This window comes from Aulostomus chinensis, chromosome 1 (genome assembly GCF_037954235.1).
Source record: "Aulostomus chinensis isolate RoL2024-O1b breed Wild chromosome 1, RoL_Achi_v1.0, whole genome shotgun sequence".
Taxonomy (NCBI): Eukaryota; Metazoa; Chordata; class Actinopteri; order Syngnathiformes; family Aulostomidae; genus Aulostomus; species Aulostomus chinensis.
Genome location: NC_141320.1, coordinates 30,850,187 through 30,862,661, shown reverse-complemented (window position 1 = coordinate 30,862,661; position 12,475 = coordinate 30,850,187). Strand labels below are relative to the sequence as shown.

The following is a 12,475-nucleotide window of genomic DNA, read 5'->3' as shown; positions in this document are numbered from 1 at the left end:
AGAAGTGAGCTGTCATCTGTCTCAGGGGACACAGTCGGGTGGACCGGGGCGGATGAGGGCCTGCTGCTTCCTTGAAATATTTCTAAATATTTCAGTTGCAACTGTATAGTGATGGTGGCTCAGTTTAGAGCTGTCAATCAATGTTAATAACTGATCTTAGCATCTGGAGATTATTTTAGGAACACAAATACTTTTACTTCATTCTGAGGATGAGCAGACGTTCAATATAATTCTCATTTCCTGGTCAAAGACTCCTGCCAGTCAGAGAGGATCTGGGCTGGATTGGAAAGCTTCTGAGAGGAAAACCTTCACTCTGGACTGGACTGAGAACGGAGCAGCCTCAGCTTCCTGGAGCCTGACTTGCCTCTGTGGTCTAAGGTTGTGTGGGCTGACATCACAGTGAAACTACTGAGATCACAGAGCCTTTGAGATCACAGGCTGACTTCCTTTTTATCCCTAAAATGAAGAATAAAAATGTTGTGTCTGTGTTTGTGTTGCTGCATCAGTTAAACAGTGACTCTGACAGAGGGGGTGTAGCTCAGTGGTAGAGCGCATGCTTTGCATGTATGAGGCCCCGGGTTCAATCCCTGGCATCTCCAGCTGGTCCATTGGAGCCTTCATCTTATCAGCTAAATTGATCCTTAAATGTGACAACAGTTGATAACAAACTACCAGAAGAGAAACCAGTCTGTTGCATATCAAAGTATTTGTAGCTGGGTCAGTGTGACTGTGAGCCTTCATAGCCAGCATGAGGGAGCTGGTTTTATCTTTGGAGGGGAAATCCCACACACAGCTGCTCTCAGTTCCAAATGTGTGTGTCCTCACTCCTCCGTCCTCCTGCTGCCCTCAGAATACAGACACAATTCAACCTGGCAAGTTTGGAGCATAGAAGTGCTCCTGAAGAGATGTGTGTCAGCCCACAGCTGGCTGTTCTTACCTGGAACCTCAAGATGAAACTGCTTCCACAGATTGGAAATGAATCTGATGTTGACTTTTGGACAAATCACCTGTTCATCAGTTCATCATCACTTCCATCCATTTCTACTGCTTATCTTGTTATAGAAAGGAGTCTATCTGCTGTGTGACGGAGGCAGTTACTGTGAGCTGCTGCATGTCTCAGTGTGTGTGTGTGGGGGGGGGGCTGTGTGTGACTGGTCGGCTGCCAAGGATTATTGATGAGATCAATCATGATCAGCTCTGAGATCACGGCACAGAAGAAGGAGACTTTTTGATTTTTGGGGGTTCAGTTTCTAAGTCAGACACATCATCACAATTTGAAGTTTTCCTCCAGTAAAAAACAAAACCAAACAAAAACATGATTTGACTTTTGATGTCTACATTTTTTTGAAATTGTGAGTCCAACAAGCAGGAGGCCGTTTGAGCTTGGAAACTGTGAAGCATCACCAGTAACTGCTGGTTAATTTACAGGTGTTTCCTCCAAAAAGTTTAAAATGAACTCAATGCTGAATCCCTCGTCGTCATCACTGAGCTGCAGAACTGGTCCATGCAGGAGGCTGAGCAGGTCTTCCTCTCTGGTCCAGTGTCTCAGCACAGGTCAGAGTAGAGAACTAAAACATGAACACAAATCTTTATCAGCTATTTACTGATATCAGTGACTACCTTCAAGTAAGAGTGTTAGTGAATGGACCCTTTTTTAAGTTTATGTTATAATGTTTGAAAAATGATGCTCACAAAAACACAATAAAAGTGTTTGTGGTAAAATGATTCCAGTAGATTTTATTGCCATTTTAAGAGTTCAAGCGTATTTTGATGACATTGTTTGATATCATGACTCACAGTTACTTTAGCAGGACCATCGGGACATGAAATCTTCCTCATCATCCCATATCGACCCTCAACCCCTCACACAGAACCAGGAGCCCTCAACTGAATGAACCTTTAAAACTATAAATTAGAAAGTATTTTGGTGGAACGAACCTTTAAAACTATAAATTAGAAAGTATTTTGGTGGAACAAACCTTTAAAACTATAAATTAGAAAGTATTTTGGTGGAATGAACCTTTAAAACTATAAATTAGAAAGTATTTTGGTGGAATGAACCTTTAAAACTATAAATTAGAAAGTATTTTGGTGGAATGAACCTTTAAAACTATAAATTAGAAAGTATTTTGGAGGAATTGGAAATTAGGTATAAAAGGAAAATAATCCTTTTATACAGTAGTTAGAAACTAAAGGACAGGAAGTAGTATTTTGGTGGAATAAACCTTTAAAACTATCGTTACAAAGTAGTATTTTGAGATCATCTAATTCGATAGGTGGCGCTGTCACCAAACTAGAGCCCCAGGACTGCATGTTATCATCCAATTCAGTAGGTGGTGCTGTGGGGTCCTGGAACTGCAGCTCTCTGGTGCTGCAGGATCTCCTCTTGAAAAGCCTCACAGTTCAGAGTCGTTCCAGAATCTAGGAGCAGAAACCAAAGTCTCCTACGACGAGGATGGGATTGGAACCCACGCCTGCAGAGCTCAATGGATCAGCAGTCCATCACCTTAACCACTCGGCCACCTCGTCTCCTGACCACCATGATGTGCTGCTTTCTCTGAGCCTTTTAAACAGCTGAACTCTTTGGAGCCCATTTGTCAGAAATGGACCCAGCAGGAGCCACTGAACACAACTCTGACATCATCAGGCTTCTTCCCAGCAGCTTGGTGCTCCAGAAGGAAGAATCCAGACCATCGCTACATCATCAGAGTGAACACCAGCTGATGTTGACCAGTTTAACAAGCCTTTGACTGCTAAATGACATCCAAGCTCAGATTCTCTTGTCCTGGTAGAACAAGTCAGTGTTGAAGAAGATGAGAGCACCAGTCTCTTTCATCCAATGCTGGAACAGCGTTAGACTGAAGGTTAAAGGCAAGTTTTGAACTGAAGAAGCTTCTTGGACCTCTAAACTTCTTAACTCTCTTTCTCCAAGAACTGCGCCTGGACGACGGCCATTTCCAGCGCTACTTCAGGCTGACGAGGTTCCTGTTCGATGACCTGTTTGTGAGGATCGGTGCCAGGATATCAAGGTCCAACACCAACTCCAGGCTCCAGGACCGTTGACATGACTTCCCTGACGCCAGGGGAATCTCAACGCTGACAGGCTCTCTGGACTCCTTGTCATGAGAATTTGTCACAAAAGTTGAATACTTTCAAATGCATGAATACGCGTCACTCACGTTGCCGGCGAGTACACACACCAGTTCAGCTCTCTACATGGACTTTACATGTGAACTTGTTGCACGAAAATTTGTGTCACGATTGATGTGAACACGCCTTCAGACTGTGAGGGCTGACATCACAGTGAAATGACAGAGATCACAGAGCCTTTGAGATCACAGGCTCAGTTACGTCCAGTTGACCAGATTTTACTTCGCTTCGATCTACGATGACCTGGATGAATGAGAACCTACACAGACATCTTGCCGAACACTATGGGAAGGACATCCTTAGTGTGGTGCGGGAATGCGAAAGGACTGCAAGGAAAATCGCAGACTACAGGAACCATCTACGTTCCAACCTCCGATGCCGCCAATACAACCTCATTCCCACTAGCCTACTACTAGGATCCACCGTGAGGGGCCACAGGGCCAGCAAGATTTTGGAACGGGCACAAAATCAGCTTCTCAACGAGAGAGTGAGACAGGTCCATTTCACCATCGAGGGACTAAAGACCAAGCTAGATCACCTTAATCAAGAGTTATCGCCATTTTTGCCACCCGCCATCTTGGACAAGGTCACCTCCTTCGTTGGGACAGCCCAACTATCTCAACATCAGAAGAGCAAGGAGAGGCAGAAAAGGACTTTCGCTCGCCTCCAGTCTCGCCTCGACCGGGAACGAGAAGCAGAAGGCCCAACCCCAGCGGACTCACAGGACAGGTGGATAAGGAACTTATCCAACAGGGAGCTCACCAGTCCTGAGAAACGCGTCCTTGCCAAAGGAATGAACTTTGCTGTCACCCCGAAACATCTCCCGACGGTGGACCTCATCACTGCCACAGAATCCGCCATCAAGAAGAACAACCTCTCCACCACAAAAGCAGATGAACTACGACTCAAGGTCACAGCGGCCCTCTCCGAAGCGAAGGTCCCCTCTGCCAACCTCTTGGTCCAGGAAAGGAAGGCCTTGAATGCACTGAGCAAAGATGAGAACATCACCATCCTTCCGGCTGACAAAGGAAGATGCATGGTGGTCCTTGACACAACTGACTACCAGGACAAGATCAGTTCTCTTCTCAGTGACATTCACACATATGAGACCTTAAAACGCGACTGAGTTGCTGCTGCCAGCACAGTCCATTAGCATCTGAGTGGTCGGTGAAACTCCCTAACGACCACCCCTGAAACTCCCTGACACCTCACAACGACTGTCGTTTGGGGAGGCCTGGTGAGTCTCGGGAGGGTCGTTTCCACCACATTAGCACTGACCACTCCCACATAGGTTTATAAGCTGGAGTTTCCACACTCTTCACTAGAACTGAAGAAGCCTCTCGGATGAGAGGTGAAACGTCTTCAAGATAAACTTACGTCCATTTGACCAGATTTTACTTCGCTTCGATCTACGATGACCTGGATGAATGAGAACCTACACAGACATCCCTAAAATGAAGAAAATAAATGTTGTGTCTGTGTTTGTGTTCCTGCATCAGTTAAACAGTGACTCTACCACAGGGGGTGTAGCTCAGTGGTAGAGCGCATGCTGAGCATGTGTGAGGCCCTGGGTTCAATCCCTGGCATCTCCAGCTGGTCCTGTGTAGCCTTCATCTTATCAGCTCAAGTGATCCTTAAATGTGACAACAGTCGATTCACTATCAGAAGACATCTTCTCCATGTTCAAGTTGGGCTAACTGTCCACAAATATTCAAAATTACTTTTGAAAATGAAAACATAGATCAAACCTGCCCTGTCAATCACCCACAATGGGCGGGTCATCCCACTCCCTATCAGGTTCCCCACTCCGTGACCCAGGAGGCTCCCTCTCCCTATCAGGACTAGAAATCCATTGGGGTCTCCCTGCTCAGGTAGGAGTCCTGCCCACAACGTTAAGCTGTTGATGTTCTAGAGGAGACAACATCTGAGCTTTGTTAGATCCACCAGTCAAAGGTTTTCTTTAAAGGCTGTAGCAGCTGAGAATGAGGGAGAGAGAGAATTAATAACCATCTTAGTGAGGACATTTTGAAAAATGATGACATTTTATTGACTTGTAGCACTGCAAAAATCATCTCCCCTCCAAAAACCCTCTTCTCCAACTCTGTACTCAAGTTGTCTCCTCATCAGGCACCACAGGATCCAGGACGTTCAGTCAAAAAAATCATTAGTGATTTTAAAAATGTCCATCAAACACAAAATAAGACTTCAAACAGGTTTACAACTTTATTTGATGTTGACACATTTTGTCCATTTTGCCTCCACACTGTCCTTCATCACAGCATTTAATATCAGGACTGCTCCCAGATCAGCTCCATGACCTCATCCCTGCACCAGAGTACCGCCCAAGTTCATCAAGGATGGCCAACATGAGAGGGTCTAGATTCACCTCCATCTTTGGAGGTTGTTGGATTTCCTCCTGAGGACCGTCAGGCTGTTTCCTTACTTTGCTGTGACCCAACAGCAGACAGCAACAAGGACTGTGGTGCACTTGGTAAAATCACCATCTGGAGTCTGGACCAAGATGCTGATGTGATCCTTTGATGAGTTTAGAATCAGTCAGAGATCAAAGACTGGAGCAGGAATTCAATGCACAGAACCCAGAGATCAAAGACAGAATTCAGACATCAAACACAGAATTCAACGATCAATCAATTTGAGGAACCAGCATCTCATGTGAAGATGCTTCTGAACTCATGAAGTGAAATCCTAACAAATAGAGATGAATGAGTCCAACTGGGACTGGCGACCTGTCCAGGGTGTACCCCGCCTCTTGCCCGTAGATGCTGGGATAGGCTCCAGCCCCCCCGCGACCCTTAATAGTAAGGAATAAGCGGAAGATGATGATGGATGGAGTCCAACTGGACCTGAACAGGAGAGAAATAAAGGAGTTGTTATGTAATTGTTATTGATTTCCAGGCCAGGTGAGGGTTGGATTTTGTTCGTTCATGTTGAAGTGAACTGACAGTGGGACTGAGGACCTGGGCTGAAGTCCAGCTCACTGCTTGTTTAATAAACCACCTGATTGTTTTTCCTATCAGCTCTGATCTGATGGAAGAAACAAAAAGCCAAACTTCATTCGTCCGTGTCCAAACTCCAAGTCTGTTGATGTGCAGCACTCCAGTTATTTGTTTCTTTCCAGACAGAAGCAGGTTGGTGGAGGAATAAAACCTCAAGAGTGAACAAACAGCAATGAGAGAAGTGAATCCTGCACTCAGAGAAGTTGTGTCTGCACTCGCCAACCAGGAAACGCGTCTATCTTCTGTGTGACTGAGGCAGCTGCTGAGAGCTGCGTTTCTCAGCTGTGTGGGGGCGGGACTCTGTGTGCCCCGGCTCAACCACGAGACCTCTGTGTACACTGTCAAGAAAAAAAACTATAAAAAAACGGTAAAAAGTCTGGCAGCAGAGTTTCCAGACGAATACCGTCAAATTACAGTGATGAACTGTTCCACAAAATTACATGGAATAAACTGTAAAAATACACAGCAGCTTTCACAGTCCCAACTCATTAAATTACAGTACATTAAAGGTGCCATAGAGAGGTTGAAGGGGTATTAATTCTTGTTCTGTGGTGTGATATGTAACCCCACAAAAAATGGTTGGGTCTGTGATGGCTCAGTAGCTTCCTAAAAGGCTCTCTGAAACCGCTATGTTACCATGTTGGGTTTAGAATGCCTCATTTGTCCCTATTGGGGTCGTTTCTGACCTCATCTGGCAACCTCATTATTTATGCAAGTGCATGAGTTGACGGAGATCAGTTGCAGTTGTTTATCTGGCAACCTCATTTAACTACTACTCGGTGATTGGCTGCCCTCACTGTCACTGAAAAGAAAGTACTCCCACTTTCTTGGCTAACTGTCGCCAGTGCTAAGTGTGACGGCTACTGTCAATTGACAACATTCCATATCATACAACAACATTCGTAAGATAAGATACCAAGTAGCCACGGCCCATTCGCAGATCCAGCCGTATATGCAGCGGCGGGGTGACCGTCGGGACAACTGGGAGTTTTCCTGGTGGCCTGGCCCCTTGGTAGCCTGCCTGGCTGGCGAGATTCCTTCCCCCTCAAGCCAGGCCAGGCCAGCTAGCGACAGACAGCGCAGATAAAACAAAGGTCTCAGTTGTATCGAGGCCATTCCTTCAATCAATCTGCTCAGTCAGTGCTGCTGCTGCAGGCTCCAGTTTGTGTCACGCTAGCGAGCGACACAAGAGGGCTGCGCTCACTCGGCTCGCTCAAATAATCGCCCCCCCCCCCCGAAATATGTCAAAGGGGTGTGTGTGAGTGGGGGGGGGGGCACTGACTGAACTGTGACGTAACACTTCAGCCAAAATCGCATTGGTCCATTTTCCCACGGCGATTCAAAAAAGGGGAGATCCTTCAAACAGAGGTTATGACACTGCCTCACACTTGGTGTGTGTTCCCCACAGCTGGGGGACGTTGAAGAAACACCAAAAACACAAAAACAATGATTTTCATTCTAGGTACCCTTTAATTGTTGATAAATGTGAATTAAACTGCAGGAAAAAAGGCCCATCACGTAAAAACACATGAAGAACAAGGACCTTTCAGGTTCTTCTCTAAGTTCAGGGCTCTTACTGGTTCATTTATGAAACAAACCAGTCTATGAGCAGGAATTTCCCATTAAAAAGTTCATTTGACAGTGGAAAAGCAAGCATAGTCCATCAAAATAGCCAAGTTTAAGGTCAATCACTGTCAATTGAAGCTATTTAGTTGTTACTTTATGAAACTGAGCCAACTTTCTACAGTGATTTCCTGTTAGATTCTGATTTCTCCAAGTATAAAAACTACAACAATGTATAAACACAGAATCTGTACTTTGAACAATAGAGAATTTCTGCATATTTACAGTATCAGTCCATCACTTTAGAGGATTGGAATGTAAAATAATCATTGGACAATGGAAATCATTTATCCTTTAACGAAACAACTTCAGTGCAGAGTTGATAACTGCACTTCAAAATTTGAACTGGTGTCCACATCAATGTGGAATTTGAGGAGGCCACAGCCACCAAATTTCCCAGAGTTCTTGACTATTTGCAGTCTCTTCCCTTGGAGAAGTCAAGTGGAACTACAAGACAAGGAGCAGAAATCCAAGCTGCTGGTGGACCACGTGGTGCTGTGTTGATGCTACTTTCCCACTCAAAGGGGATCGTGCAGGAATGTTCCACACGGTTGACCAAACTTCCATTGCAGAAGAGATTCAGGCAGTTCCACCCACGCCATGCATCCTTTTATGCTGTAAGTGTGAGGCAATACAATACAGTATGTTTCAGTGAAATACATTGAGACAGAAGACCTTGGTTTATTGGGTGATGTTTATTGACATGCCAATTGGATTGTGGTGCCAATATGGCTGACTTGGTCGGTGTAAATCTTATCATCACAAAACAAAGTACAATTTGTACTTGTAAGTACACACAAATGTTCAAATTACTTTTATAGACTTTAGTCCCCAAAGGAATTTAAGGCACCTGAAAGTGACTTTCATAAATCTGTGTGTCTGTGTACAGTACATGTCCCAAAAATGGAAAATAAAATTATTGGTCCCCAATCTCAAGGATAAAATTACGCTACAGTGATGTAGTGAGAGTTGCGACAAACCTCAAAATAATGCTACAGTGATGTAGTGAGAGTTTCTACTAAACTTAAAATAATGCAACAGTATTGTAGTAAGAGTTGCTACGAACCTCAAAATAATGCGACAGTCATGTAGTGAGAGTTGCTACTAACCTCAAAATAATGCGACAGTGATGTCGGAAGAATTGCTAATGATCTCAAAATGATGCTAACAGAAATGTAGTGAAAGTTTCGAATAACCTCAAAGTGATGTTGACAGTCATGTGGTTAGAGTTGCGAGTAACCTAAAAATGATGCTGACAGTGATGTAGTAAGAGTCGCTAATAACCTCAAAATGATGCTACAGTGATGTCGTAAGAATTGCTAATGATCTCCAAATGATGCTACGGTGATTAAGTAAGAATTGCTAATGAACTCAAAATGATGCTAACAGTAATGTAGTGATAGTTGCTAATAAACTCAGTGATGCTGAATGTAATGTAGTAAGAGTTGATACAAACCTAAAAATGCGACAGTGATGTGGGAAGAATTGCTAATGATCTCAAAATGATGCGACAGTGCTGTAGTAAGAATTGCTAATAAACTCAAAATGATGCAAACAGTAATGGAGTGATAGTTGCTAATAAACTCAGTGATGCTGATAGTAATGTAGTAAGGGTTGCAACAAACCTTAAAATAATGACACAGTAATGTGGTAAGAGTTGCTACGAACCTAAAAATAATGCGACAGTGATGTCAGAAGAATTGCAAATGATCTCAAAATGAGGTGACAGTGATATTCTTAAGACTAGCTAATAAACTCAAAATGGTACTGACGGTAATGTAGTGATAGTTGCTAATAAACTCAGTGATGCTTACAGTAATGTAGTAAGTGTTTCGAACAACCTCAAAGTGATGCTGACAGTCATGTAGTAAGGGTTGCGACGAACTTAAAAATAATGCGACAGTGATCTTGGAACAATTGCTAATGATCTAAAAATGATGCGACAGTGATGTAGTAAGAATTGATACCAATCTCAAAATAATGCAACAGTGATGTCGTAAGAATTGCTAATGAACTAAAAATGATGCTAAAAGTAATGTAGTGAGAGTTGCTAATAAACTCAGGGATGCTTACAGTAATGTAGAAAGAGTTTACAACAACCTCAAAGTGATGCTGACAGTCACGTAGTAAGAGTTGGTACGAACCTTAAAATAATGCAACAATAATGTAGTAAGAGTTGCTACGAATATCAAAATAATGCGACAGTGATGTCAGAAGAATTGCTAATAAACTCAAAATGATGCTAACAGTAATGTAGTGAAAGTTTTGAATAACCTCAAAGTGATGTTGACACTCATGCGGTTAGAGTTGCGAGTAACCTAAAAATGATGCTGACAGTAATATAGTAAGAGTTGCTTATAACCTCAAAATAATGCTACAGTGATGTCTTAAGAATTGCTAATGATCTCAAAATGATGCAACAGTGATCTAGTAAGAATTGCTAATGAACTCAAAATGATGCCAACAGTAATGGAGTGAAAGTTTCGAATAACCTCAAAGTGATGCTGAAAGTCATGTAGTAAGGGTTGCTACGAACCTCAAAATAATGCGAAAGTGACATCGGAAGAATTGGTAATGATCTCAAAATGATGCTACAGTGATGTCGTAAGAATTGCGAATGATCTCAAAATGATGCGACAGTGATGTCGTAAGAATTGCTAATGAACTCAGTGATGCTTACAATAATGTAGTAAGTGTTTCTAACAACCTCAAAGTGATGCTGACAGTGATGTAGTAAGAGATGCTACTAAACTCAAAATAATGCAACAGTAATGTAGTAAGAGTTGCTACGAACCTCAAAAAATGCGAAAGTGATGTCAGAAGAATTGCTAATGATCTCAAAATGATGCGACAGTGATGTAGTAAGAATTGTTAATGAACTCAAAATGATGCTAACAGTAATGTAGTGAAAGTTTCGAATAACCTCAAAGTGATGCTGACAGTCATGTGGTTAGAGTTGCGAGTAACCTAAAAATGATGCTGACAGTGATGTCGTAAGAATTGCTATTAAACTCAAAACGATGCTAACAGTAACGAAGTGATAGTTGCTAAAAAACTCAGTGATGCTTACAGTAATGTAGTCAGTGTTTCGAACAACCTCAAAGTGATGCTGACAGTCATGTACTAAGAGTTGCTACGAACCTCAAAATAATGCGACAGTGATGTCGGTAGAATTGCTCATGATCCCAAAATGATGCGACGGTGATGGAGTAAGAATTGCTAAGGAAATTAAAATGATGGTAAAAGTAATGTAGTGAAAGTTTCAAATAACCTCAAAGTGATGCTGACAGTCATGTGGTTAGAGTTGCGAGTAACCTAAAAATGATGCTGACAGTGATGTCGTGAGATTTGCTAATGATTTCAAAATGATGCGACAGTGATGTAGTAAGAATTGCTAATAAACTCAAAATGATGCGACAGTGATGTAGTAAGAGTTGCTAGTAACCTCAAAATAATGCTACAGTGATGTAGTAAGAGTTGCTACGAACCTCAAAATAATGCGACAGTGATGTCGGAAGAATTGCTAATGATCTCAAAATGATGCGACAGTGATGTAGTAAGAATTGCTAATGTACTCAAAATGATGCGAATAGTAATGGAGTGAAAGTTTCGAATAACCTAAAAATGATGCTGACAGTGATGTCTTAAGAACTGCGATTGAACTCAAAAAGATGCTAACAGTAACGTAGTGAGAGTTGCTAATAAACTCAGTGATGCTGACAGTAATGTCGTAAGTGTTTCGAACAACCTCAAAGTGAGGCTGATAGTCATGTGGTTAGAGTTGCTACGAACCTTAAAATAATGCAACAATAATGTAGTAAGAGTTGCTACGAACCTCAAAATAATGCGACAGTGATGTCGGAAGAATTGCTAATGATCTCAAAATGATGCGACAGTGATTTAGAAAGAATTGCTAATGAACTCAAAATGATGCTAACAGTAATGGAGTGAACGTTTCGAATAACCTCAAAGTGATGCTAACAGTAATGTAGTAAGAGTTGCTACGAACCTCAAAATATTGCGACAGTGATGTCAGAAGAATTGCTAAAGATCTCAAAATGATGCGACAGTGATGTAGTAAGAATTGCTAATGAACTCAAAATGATGCTAACAGTAATGGAGTGAAAGTTTCGAGTAACCTCAAAGTGATGCTTACAGTCCTGTAGTAAGTGTTGCTTCGAACAACCTTAAGGTGATGCTGACAGTCATTTAGTAAGAGTTGCTATTGAACTCAATTCAATGCTACAGTGATGTCGTGGGAATTGCTCATAAACTCAAAATGATGCTAACAGTAATGTAGTGATAGTTGCTAATAAACTCAAAGTGATGGTGACAGTAATGTAGTAAGAGTTGCTAGGAACCTTAAAATAATGCAACAATAATGTAGTAAGAGTTGCTACGAACCTCAAACTATTGCGGCAGTGATGTCAGAAGAATTGCTGATGATCTCAAAATGATGCGACAGTGATTTAGTAAGAATTGCTAATGAACTCAAAATGATGCTAACAGTAATGGAGTGAACGTTTAGAATAACCTCAAATTGATGCTGACAGTCATGTACTAACAGTTGCTACGAACCTCAAAATAATGCGACAGTAATGTAGTAAAAGTTGCTACGAACCTCAAAATATTGCGACAGTGATGTCGGAAGAATTGCTAATGAACTCAAGATGATGCTAACAGTA

General features: G+C 42.3%; 1 non-coding gene across 1 annotated transcript; it reads left to right on the top strand.

The window, feature by feature from the left end:
• The first annotated feature begins 527 nt into the window (after positions 1-527).
• Positions 528-599, top strand: trnaa-ugc (transfer RNA alanine (anticodon UGC)). Its single transcript has one exon. It is a non-coding gene; the product is annotated as a tRNA-Ala (tRNA).
• Positions 600-12,475: the final 11,876 nt, after the last annotated feature.